The 12,972-nt window shown below is 40.5% G+C and overlaps 1 protein-coding gene across 2 annotated transcripts in view; it reads right to left on the reverse strand.

Moving 5' to 3' along the window:
- The window catches only part of cyth3a (cytohesin 3a), a 33,559-nt gene that overhangs the window by 18,079 nt on the left and 2,508 nt on the right, over nucleotides 1–12,972 (reverse strand). The window lies entirely within an intron of this gene.

The following is a 12,972-nucleotide window of genomic DNA, read 5'->3' on the forward strand; positions in this document are numbered from 1 at the left end:
TTTATCACAGCAGTGAGGCCAGAGTTACGTGCCAGACCTACTCTGAGTACAGGATATTGTTTGTTTAATGTACAAAGTACATAAACATGAATTATGGACGATCACTTCCGCTATAATCAAAAACTGCTCCAGTCTCTCCTAACCATTCCTCTGTAACGGAACATTTCACAAAACTCACATCAGCACATTATCAATGGAAATGACTCATAAAAGGACCAAACCAGCTTGTCTCTTTCGTAAAAGCCAGGAATATGCCTCCAACTTCTTTCAAATTTAGCAGAAGCAAATGACATTGTTCCTTCATGTCCTGTGTTGCTCACTTCTTTGCATCCATTGCAGAGTAGAAACCCCAGCGTCTTGATAAGCCCAGCTTTTTTCAGTCCACTCAGCAGCTCTGAGATAGTTTTCAATTGTTAATAAAAAGGAAAGCTTTTTAACAATGATACATACCAGTACTTCCAGTGGAGTAGTAAGCATACGTTTTGAGGAATCATATTATACAGGAAAGGGCAAAAGCCTTACAGCCAAAAAATATAACATATAAATTGAACATGAAAATGCACTGGATTCCCAGCTGAGCTAATGCTGTGGCTGAAATACAAAGATATAGAGATTATTCTATGAGGCTATGTCTCCACACAATGCTCTCTGGCTCTTCATACAGTACATAAAGCTCTGATTGTCGAGTGGTCCCCTGTAGGCAGGCTGCATAATGTGCAAAACAGAGCATGCACCCTCCTACACTTTTCAAAGAATACCATCCAAGAAAAAGAGAAAAGTGGCTCCATTCATGGCAGTTGAACTTAAAAAACAATCCCTTCTGTGTGTTTGCAAGCACACTGACAGGAATGTGAAACACTTGATATTTTGATCATTGTGGAAGCTCAGTTTTAATGCATTAAACATGGTTTGAATGGAATGGGAGCTGAACCTGTCCACCGGTTCGAATAAGCCAACCTCTCCCGGAACCCTCCCCATACACTAAATGTGGATCATTTTATGAGAAAATGTGATGTTCATATTCATTTTTATTGCTGTCCTCCATGTTCTCCAGCAGTACTGCCAATGCAGAATTATGCTCACGTTTACCTCTCACATGGACTGACATAAAAATGACTTTGCCTGTGCAACTTCCATTTTGTGGGGTATGCCCTTCTGCTCGAGGGTTTAATTGAGCATCCATGCAAGATTTGCATGCAGTCCCATGGTTATGGATCCAATTTATTTCCATAGGTGTAGTACAAACTTGAACTGATGGCTTTTGTTGCTCCATGTCACTGTTGTTGTTCACACTGCTATAAAAACATCCAAACTGTCACATATGAGTGAAAAAACTGAAATTGGGCTCACACACATCTATGAATCAGAGAAGACTATAAATTGATTTATTTCTATTTATATCAATTTTTTTCTATTTTATTTACTTATTTCTATCACTGCTGGCGCAAAGCATATGAAAAGCAAATCTGTCCAGCATTTCTCCTATATGTACAGAGCACCAATTCGACAATAGCCCGAGGGCTCCTGAGGAGAACTGCGGTCCAAATGGTGTTCAGTAAACACAGAGCAATCGGGCTCTAATACTATAGAATATATACTTTTAAATCTGTCCACTTTTCATGCCACAGATGATTCTATTTTGGAAGGGCTTCATAGATTTTTTGGGAATTATTGTATTTTGATTAAGAATCAAACATTGTTTTGCCTGGTGCCTACTATCTATATCCCTCCCCACATCTCTCTGTCTAAGCCTCTGTCAGGGATAAGGACAGCACTTAGTTATCTGTTTGTGACAACCCTCACATTTGTGTCTAAATTCTGTTTGCCTCTGTTCAGGACAGAAGTGCAAACTGAAAATGATAATTCACTGTCATTTATTTTAGAAAAGACAGGCCTACATAAGTCCATTAGTTTATGTGACATTAGTTTCTTGGATATAACAAAAATACAACAAGTACAGCTAATGAGCTATGCTGTGAAGGATTTCCTGCTCTACTATAGGCACTTTATTACAATGGACAGGATGCAGACACAAAGTCAGTTGGGTGGGGTTGCATGTTACAATAACAATGTTACGTAGCACAGTTCACCTTAGTTGCTACAATGACCATGTGTAAGCATATGCAAGAGCATTGCGCACTTTTTTCTACTTTACTCAATATAGATGACAGTGTTTCTATTTTGAAAAATTGTACTGTGAACTGCAAACAAACATGTCTGCGTCCCCTGACTTTAAAATGTTTTACAGTTTTCCAGCTGGCATCATTTTAGCTTTTTCCTACTGTCATATCATTTTCACTGATGCTGCACTGGCTCGGAGTGGTGCTTTGTTTCTACAAGCAGGGTGCACTGAGAATAGCTGACTGTCCCTGCATTGCACTACAGTTCTGTCAGTTTCCCTCTCGGGCATTCTGGTGGCTGTTTGACAGGCCGAGGAAAAGAAGGCTGCTTCCAAACTGAAATAAGTAAAACTTCAGGTTTTCTTAAAATTCCTAATTCTTCAGCATTTCTGGGAGAAGTTACTGATTTTGATGGGACGTGGGTCAAGCTAGATTTGTTGCCCTGCTCAGAGGCTTCCTTGACAGACTCACTGACAGAACTACACACATTAGCTGAGTGTGAAACGCAGTACTCATGCAGGAAGGACCTGTATTCCTCACAGAAGCCACTCCACCTGCTCCAGCCTGCCTTCAGTACATCACGTGAACAGCACTTATCGGAGTAATTTTGCTTACAAAGCAAGCTCTGTTTTTGAGTTCTCATTCACACTTTAGTATCAATGAACACAGTGACCGAATAACACTGCTGTGAGATGACTGCTCTTTTCAAACTTGCTGAACACACGTTAAATGTTAAAGAAGCCATTCTCTATTCAAGCACTCAAACATTAATGAGATTTCATTAAATATTTACTTAGTGCAGAACATTGATGATTCAGGTGAAGCTCCGAGAAGATTTTCCCATGATTCACCCTGCTCTACGGCCCTATATACTATATGGAAGTATCTCATGAATAACCTAAATAAATCTATATGGCTGGACGACTCCTATGTTCTGAAATGGGGCTATATAATTCAAGAAACAGCACTTAAACAAAGTTAAAGTAAGTATAATAACCAACAATTTTTCTAGCAAATGATTTTGAAGTACGTTAACGAAAATAAACCCACCCTGGCTCGCAGACTGGCATTCAGAGCATCGCGTGTAATGTACAGTATTGCAGCTGTAGTAATCTCAGTGAACAAGAAGCAGTGTGGAGTCAGCACAGTAAAAGACAGCAGAAGAAACCATACTATGGAGAGTATCCCTTGCACTGTCATTGCAATAGGCCCTGAGACCCCCCAGTAACCTTCACTGAGCTGTCACCAATGGCAACCAGTGAGCTACAGCAGGGCAGGCAGAATCAGGACTTATCTTTAACCTGATAATAATCCTGGACCTGTGTTTCATGATTAAAAGAGATGCCCAGTTTTAGTCAGGATTGCTGCCAGTAGCCGATTCCTTTTTATTTAATTGTCTCTAATGTGATAGCATTACCATTGTGCACTGCACAACAAACCTTTTTAATCATAACAAAGAGAGATAATTGTGATTTTAACAGAGATAAGAGACTGGTTTTTAACCAGTATTTTTCCCCATTACAATTAAAGTTCCATGGAACATTTACAAAGGAAGAGGCACCACATTATTATATGTACAATTTTTAAAAGCCGAATGGACCGCACATTTACACATCATGCTGTAATATAATTGCACCTTCAAAGGAAAAGGAACACTTAATATAAATGACACATTTTTTGCTGTCCATCAGTGAGCAATTTTGGTGATAATGTTTTTTTTTTTGTTCTTAATTCCTTATTATCTCATGATTAGTTCCTCATTATCGGTTCCCTGACTCCAAACTGAAGCACAGTATTTTATCACGGAGGCTTGACCAGGGGAGTTTTTCTACCATCCCCAAAAGATTCTGCTTCTACATTATTTATCATATCATATTTGTTTTTTTTTCACAACAGCAAAGACCATGAGTGAACGTTTTACTACAATGTTGATTATTTGAATCTGTATTGACAGTTTCTTATTTATACTGGGAAAATATAGTTGAACAGCCACTTCACACCAAACTAAAAACTGTAATGAATTCAATCATACCATTGGATTGAATTTTGTATTTTATAAGTAAGGAGAATTTTAGACCTTGGAAAATGGGTGCACCAATGCCTAGATGATTTAAAAAACTAAGCCTGTGCGGTTTTATTTGTTAAATTATAAATTAAAATTAAAATTCCAGTCGACACAAGGTATCATGCAAATGGCCTTCTTCAGAAGTCCTAATCTGTTATCAGTTAAGCTGTAAAACATTGCTGGAAACACAGCTGGGTGCACTCAAGCTTGCTATCAGCTGTGAGTGTGATATCTAAGCTAGGAACTCTGCATGAGCGCCACATACTGAGAGGCCTGGTGGCTGAGCAGTCAGGATGTCTAGGGGCATGATCCTCATGGTAGTCTGTAAATCCCTGGTCCTCTACTGGCCCTGTTCACCATTCAGTGATTAAGGCCTGATGGGAAGGCTGTATGTGGAGAACACAGGCTCAGGAAAGAGCTACAGCAACAATGTTTGTTTTATGATAGTGGACATTAATAAGGCTCTACAAATTATATTGCAATTTCAATCCACTGCAGCCCTCTTCGATCCATTCGGGAAATCAATGTTGTGCCTTGCTTCATGCTTTATGATATGGAACCATGTCTCACTGTACTTGAAACAAACAGATTAACGCCAGTGGCAGAGCTATTTTTATCTTCTCCAGCCAGTGCTCTTGAGGGATAAACTGTAGCTTGTGCCAAACTCTGATACCTTTCATTCTTTCTTGTTTTTATGAGCAAAAGCAAAATTGAAAAAAGAACAGTTCCAGTTGCTTATTCATGGGTAAATGAGAGTGGGGAGTTCTCTTTATCTTTGCACACCACCCTGTTTGTAGTGCTTAGCACACCTCTTAATACAGTGCACACTCCCCCAAGTGTTATTATGCTTTAACTGAACCGCCAGCACAATCTGGGCAGAGAAGATGAAGCGAGAGCAAAACTGACCATCTCCACAGCACTTAGGCCATCCCTCTGTTCACTCATCTGCAGAGCTGTGTTAACCCCACCCCCCACGCATGCACGTACACACACAATCACACACACACACAGAAACTTTGCCTCAGAAAAATAGCATCAGTCTATTTACTTCATATCACCCATGCTCAATAATCAGCTTAAACACACCAGTTTGAAGATCAGGAATTATACCATAGTAAAAGCAAAGGCCTTCGATACTGAAATCGGTTTTTAAAACCAACAATGCATGCATTCCTCCTCTTTACCTACAGAGTCAATGCAGAGTGCGTCTGAATACTGCACACTGTCGAGTGCAGCTGTGTAGCAATCCCCACCGTTAATTCACTCCAGTCAAAAGGCACTACCATGGAACAAAGTTACAGTCCAGCTACCATGACAGGTGATCAAGTTCCTCAAAAAATAAGAAACTACAGGCTAAAAAAACAAACCTGCCTTTATTTAGCATGCCTTTTTTAGCAGAGTGAGCTGCAAACCATCTGAAAATTCAAGCTCTAGAAGTTCCTTAAAATGTTCCTCTCTCGGGGGGGGGGAGAGGAGTGCACTGAACGCATTAAAAATGCAAAGATAAGTAAATACATGTAAATATACCACATGCAAAAGGAAGCCAACCTGCCTGATCTACTTTTTTAAAACAAGGCAGACTTGCAGGAACACTATCTTACCTATTAGGGCCAGGAAGTAAACTATTACAGAGCTGATATCAGCATCTGAAAGAGCTGTACACAATCTCAATCTCACAATCTCTAAACTGACAGATCTGTCAGTTTAGCTTTAATGACTAATGAGAAAAAAGCCACCTAAACATTTTATGTGCATTGGACATCGGTATTCTGTTGATGCATACTGTCCCTATGAGCAGCCTGTCCAATCAAAGGATAAACAAGTTGAAATTTAATCAGATCTGGGAAGCCAAAATTGCATACCAAATGTGGTAACAATATAACCCATTTATCACCACCTTGTGAAAGTATACCTTCTGAGATGATAAAGTGGCTTATTGATAATAGGCTTAATACAGAGTATGCAGAACCAAAGGAAGCACAGTGAAACTCTTCAGCTGGAAAGGGTGCATTCCCCTGTTTGTGAAACCCCACTGAGATGAAAGTCCAAAATTAACTCCATGCCAGTATTATATGATCCTACAGCATATCCCCAAAGCTCTCTGAACCTTGCTAAACTGTCAAGGATTATCTCTGTGGTGATTCTTCATGAAAATGCAAATTTGGCTAGGAAGAGCAGTACCACCAACTGCTTCCAGATAAAATGACATCCCAAAAAAAAAGCCCTTTGAAATTTAGGATATCCTACTAAAACCTTTGCAGGGAGCACACATCACACAAAATCTGCAGCAGCAACATGACTCACAAGAGTACACTATTACTCACCTCTAAAAAATAAGACAACAAATATGCAAGGCATCCTATGTTTTTAAGTAATGAGAAAGCAATGATGAAAAGAGATAGAGAGATGGAATTCCACAAAACCCCTCCCGAGGGAAATCCCTGTGTGGCCCAGACGCCCTCATTAACAACTTCAGAGCCCCCCTACTTCAGAGCTAGCAGGTGGCCAAAACAAACAACAGCCACACAAGCTCTGCCTCCCATCATTCTGCCTACTCCAACTGCCCTCATGTCTCATTCACTTTAAGAGACGCTGTTCAAGTATTGTTAAATCCTTCCGTATAACAATAATGCTGGACCCTGTTTAGATGGTGATAGTGATGACTACCATGCTCGTGCTTGAGAGACAGTGACTCATGACCAGCAGTTTTCTATGGAAAATGAGAAGAGTATGACAGGGTATGAGACCCTGAGAGAAGAAAGGCCAATTCCTTGCTGGGACATCAATCACAAGACAGCATTTTCAGGGAACTGAAATTTCATTTTGACAGTGCAAAATCAGGCCATTTTTTGTCTTTTACATTTTTGCTACATTTTTGATATTCTTTGCCACATACAATTATGAGCTTTGACATAAGTAGCAGTGCTTAGTGCAACTTTATGCGCTTGTGCCGTTGCAAAAGGGATTTTACTGCAGACGGAGGGCAGGCTTTGTGTCAGTGGCAGGAAAGATGTGTCAGAGGAGAAGGCAGTCATAAACTCAGCATATAAATAGCCTCATGCCAGCAAGCTCCAGCGCACAAAATTCTGTATTTTATGTCATACCTTGCAACCAGAACAATTGACATGCTCTCCCCATTCACTCGAAATCCATGTTGCATGAAGACTTCAAAGATTTGCACCATAAAAACAGGGCTTTTAGGTTTACATCTGATGTTACATCTTGGTATATCCAGGGAGGTTTCTAAGCCTCTTATATACCTCCTTGTTATATCAGAGGACACAATAAATTCATTTTTCACTGATAAAATAATTGTTATGGGCCCTCCTCTCTGCGTCAGCCTAATAATATTCTGAAATGTGCTGCTTGTTTTTGCTCTACTCTCCAGATTAGAAAGTGACAACAAGTGATGGAGACCCTCAAACCCATAATCTACTGACTGTCCTCAATCCCTTCAACTTGATTTCACCCAGTTTTATGCATGTGGAATGAGCTGACAGCTGGCTGTAATCCCTGCACACTCCCACTGCGATTATCCACAATCTCATCCCGGACTGTCAGAGAGGAAGTGAGGGACCTGTGCAGCTGCACGCAGTCCCCTCACCGCTAACCTACTTTAGCGCTGGATACAATGTGACTGACGCATCCGGGTTTGCATGATCGGTGATTCACATGGGCTGTTCCTCTGACGAACCACCCAACAGTAAACTCTGCATGCTTTGCCATGAATGCCTGCCACATGCTATTCTGATGGGAAAAGAAAGAGCGAAATCTACAGGAATCAAACCCTAAAGGAGCCTCTGATAGATCAAATGATTTTAAAATGTATGTCTTTTAAAATGTATCTGGAATGAATTATGTTTGATGCATTGGCTTTCATTTCATACTGGTTAATTTTATCAATGTAAAAGTTTGTTAGGCTATATTTTACTTTTCAAATAATTGTACATTAAATATATATTTATTAATACACACTATTATATATTAATAAATCATTTATTTATTAATTGTGTGTTGTCAAGAAGACATCAGTGCAGTTAGGGATTAAGAGACAAACTTGTGATGTCTGCAGTATGATCAATGGAAATCTGGACAGATATTGCGTTAGTTCTCTGTGACTGCACTATAATTATCTTTACAAATAATCATTAGAGTTATACAACTTTAGCGAAAACACATAATGTCATTCAGATTTATCTGAGGATATCTCTAGCCACTATATAGTTAGACGAGTGCATCTAATTTTGTTTAGAAATAGGAAAGGGTGGGACATACTTTGGGAAGGAGGTCTGACATTTCCTGGAATTCCATACATTCGGTCAATGTTCCTCCTGTGCTAGTTAGATATATAAATGATTCCAATATATAAATGCCTTTCATACTAATAAGGCGATTCAACATTCCTTGACATGTCTTTCTGTAAAATGTAAGCAGCATGTCACTTCAACTATTCAGTTATGAAAAACATTTTTTGAATATTATTGTTTGTTAACCCAATTGCTGATGTTTTATTTTTCTTGACTAAATGGTACAAACTCATGCATATTTATATAAAGTATATTAAATTGCGAAAAATGTCAAAAAGTTTTTTCCCAGTAATATTTCCTGATTAAGTGTGTGTGTGTGCGTGTATGTATGTACATGCATGAGTATGTGTGGGAGGGGTGAGGTGCCCATCCTTCCCTCCTCCACTGAAGTACTCAGTCACCACACATCTATCTCCATGCACCTGTATCAGTGTAATCTCCCCAGCAACAGCAGCCATATTCACTGAAAAACCTAACATTTACTTTCTTATGTCCAACAATAATACATCCAAATGCCAGCCCCGCTTACTATTGGTAAAGAGCACAAATGCCCCAGAAAAATGCCACCTATCAGTGAGGAATAAAAGACTTGCTTTCATGCGGGAGACAGAATGTCCCTGTAATAAGGATACACACACTTCCTGCCTCTTCAGCAGATTTAACAATTGGTGAGCACTTACATAATGGTTCCCTGCCTTTTCCTCCCATCTATGTAGTCTTCCCTTTCCGAAAACCTGCCCAGAACAAATCCTTGAACTGGGGGAATGGAAACACTGTGAGAGGCTGATCCAAAGCTTTAGGGGCTTTTCACCACAGTGCTGGGAACTCCACAGATTTCCACAGCAAAATCACCATTCCTGTTCTGAGAAAAAAAAATAACCCCACATTTTGCTTGCACCTTCTAAAATCTCCCAAACCCCTTGCATGGTTGGTCAGAATCCGATTTCATTAAGCTGATTTTCAATTATATTTTTTAATGCATGTTCAAGCCAAATCAAGCTGGTCAGGATTCTCTTTTTGGCTTGTGCAGTCAGTTAAGGGACTCAGGCTTTGGCTTCTCTGGGGCAGAAAGCTAACAGTTAGCCTTCGTCATCACTGCCAATCGTGCATCTCAAGCACCCCCTTCCAAGGAAAAGAAAACATCTTGGGGGCGTCCACAGCATTCCCACAAATCAATTCCATGTGTAGTATCCAGACTATTCCTGAGTACAGCTGCCATTTCAGGCTCCTCCATAGCCAACCCTTGGCTGCCTGATGATTCGGCTCTCATCAAAAGCTGTCTCAGCATTTAGTGTGAACCCTCTATAGCCAAAAACTACAGCAAGAATCCATAATCTTACTTGGCAAAATTAACAAAATCCCTATCTACATCTTCTCAATCTCAGTTTAAGTCCCTAAATAACAATATTATTTCAAGAGGAATGCCTAATAATGGCTGTAAGAACTTAATCAACCCCCCCCCCCCCCCCCCCCCCCCAACATTCGGCATTTTGATCAGCTGTAATTACACTTCAGAGGGCCAACATCCTACCCTGAAATTAACAAGGCTTCCATTTATTTATGTATTGAGTATAGGGCAGCCTTTCTTTGGTCAGTTTCTTTCAGAAACTCCTTTGTGCCTAGCACAAGGGCAGATTCACCACTCCGAGTGGGCGGCAGAGTGCAAGAGTGCCACTGAAAGCACCTAGTGGCTACGGCAAAGCTGGCAGATTCAGGGAGGGCAGCGGCCGTGGCAGGCCGCCCTGTGACCCCCGGCAGACCTGACTGCAGACGGTATTGACAGGCTGGTGCCCCCTCAGTGTCCTGCTGAGGGAGGAATGCAGCCCAACAGCTGTTTTGGTGACAATGGCTGCTTGTTCAACGCCTCGTGCCAGGCAGCGGCCCGCGAAATGAGAGACAGGAATGCAAAGCAGGAGTGACCGCGCCCACAGCGTGCATCACAGCCCGTAATGGTTTTCCCTTTATAGTGGCCCGACAGTCCGATCGCAGAAAGAGTTATGAGTTACTCTGTATGTTCTTGCCAAAAGCATATTTTACCGTGACATTGTGTTGGTTCAAATGATCACAGATGGCAATTTTTACATAGCCCCAAATGTTTCGCTTGGACTGAATAAACAACCAACATATTCAGCACACTGAAGCGTGAAAATAAAAAATGCTTTCATCATTCACTCCAGTTCCTCTATGCTCTGTGATTGATTAGTGAGGCATTGTGAAGATATCCCCCATGTTTGGTGACAATCACACAAGCTGAACTAAACAACCACTGTTTTTATGGACATTATTATCAGACCGTATTGCAGCTAGAACTTTCAGTACCCTCTGGTCAATCACTTCAAACCTCCAGAGAATGGGAGGAAAAGGTTTTCAAGTTGGTAATTCCCACAGTCAGAAAAAGGCAACAAATTTGTGTAAGGAACAAACAATGCCAAAGAAAATAAGGAAGCAAGTCACCGAGGTTATCTTCTTACCATGACACAATCACAACTGCCAGGAACCCTTAAAAGCACAACTGAGACCCTGAGTATTTTTCTTTCACTTTTTCCCAGTCCAATTATGTAACCATCCCAGAAATATAGCTGTGCTGAAAAAACATTTATGATAAGTTTTTAATATAAAATAAATGTGGCAGTATATCTGCTGAGGATGTATAAGCATAAATGGATTAATGAAATCCATATGCCTTTTGGTGTGCCAGTTTCTCTACACACAGAGTATGGTCTGATATGCATGCAAAGCAATGCTCTCGCTGACAGATATAATGTGATCTAATTCTACTTATGGCACATTTTGTCTGTCTTCTGTGCCATTAGCAAGTGAACAAGTGAAGCAGAACAAATTATGCCCCAACTTTTGACCATATGCTCAATGGCTACTTGACACAGAAGGCTGCTTTTGGTTTCAGGGCAAGATTGAAGCAGAATCTGCAAAGTAGTTCACATTGGTACATAGCTGATTCTCTTAATGAATTATCAGGGTTTGGATGTCCTTTATTCCACTCTCTGAATGCACTGATTTTGAAAAACATAATGCATTGCTACAGTATTACCTACGCATTTAACCACATCAAGAAATACCATGAAAAAACATGAGGGTTGATGGGGAAAGAGAGACTGCTGAAGGCAAAGATTTTGTGAGCAGAATTGCTATCTTCACTGGACCATGCAAGTTGGATGACAGAAGTGTGACCACCATCCACTCTGTTGTTCTTATTTCTTTTATTTCTTCTTTTCTCCACAACTTTTCTTCCCATCCAAACAAGCAGCACCAGCAACATCAGCTGCCTACACTCACATTGCATACAGCTGTGAAGGCTTTGACTGCTGCAGCGGGCCCAGCGAGACACATCAAACACAACACAAGGGACCACACAGAGAAGGAGCTCCATGAGGCAGCCTCTTTGCCTGTTCATTCATATTCACAGTCCTCACATTACAGAACTGGCCCTGTCACTGGCCAACATCATCGCTGTGCAACTTATACATGTAAAACAAGAGATGCCAGTCAGGAGTGACCAGTCTAAGAGCGGTCATCACCAGGACCACTGGGTGGCAACTCCAAATGTGTGAAACCATCAGCAGTAAAGGCCAAACACATCAGAGTGTTACTTCACACCGAGACCTTAAATTCTGTCTTGGTTACACAGGTGCAAATGACAATACCCCATCAGCTGTCTCTGCAAAGTCAATGGTCAAGTCTAGATGAAAAGACAGGTTCCACATGATGTAGCTTTACATATTTCTACACTGAACTCTGCATCAAACCTTTCCATTTAGCATCACAAGACCACATGCCTATCTATGCTGATGTGCTCAGTCACATTTTTCAAAGTACAAATAAATTTCTGTGCCCTCCACCAACAATGTAAGAATCATATAAATAAACACCATTGACTTTACAGCCAAAATGACAATCTAGTTTCAGTGAAGGTTATTTATAAAGGTGGCCCATAGGGTCACCTTTGAGTGAAGTGGTCTCTGTGGGAGAGACCGGCATATTTCTCCAACATATTAAATGCCCCACACACTTGCCTGCTTTCTCTGGTTAACATTTGCTCTTAATTAAACACAGGGAGGAATAGCCTAAGAAGGAAAATGGTTCTTAAAACAGAACCTTGGCCTACCATCCAAAACAATTACAGGTGGTCACAATCACGCCAGAGAGTATACAGACAACAGTGTAATTAAATCACATCCAACACATTGTGCCCTGCTGTAAATACAGGAAAAATGTAAGGGTAATGTCCATCTTCAAATGATCTGGAAGATGACAATTTACAATATGTCTGCTTCTGATGCTGTTTGAATACATCCATAAATTTTGCAACTCAATCATACACAGTTACTGCATTAAAAGCAAGTCCAGGCAATGCATTCAGTTCAGCAACACCCATACCCTCTCACACAAATCCTACTGTAAAGATCTGGATTTACATTATAGACTGCCTTAGGCAATCATTTAACTGTGTTACCATTTTGAA

The sequence above is a fragment of the Anguilla anguilla genome, chromosome 2, assembly GCF_013347855.1.
Source record: "Anguilla anguilla isolate fAngAng1 chromosome 2, fAngAng1.pri, whole genome shotgun sequence".
Lineage (NCBI taxonomy): Eukaryota > Metazoa > Chordata > Actinopteri > Anguilliformes > Anguillidae > Anguilla > Anguilla anguilla.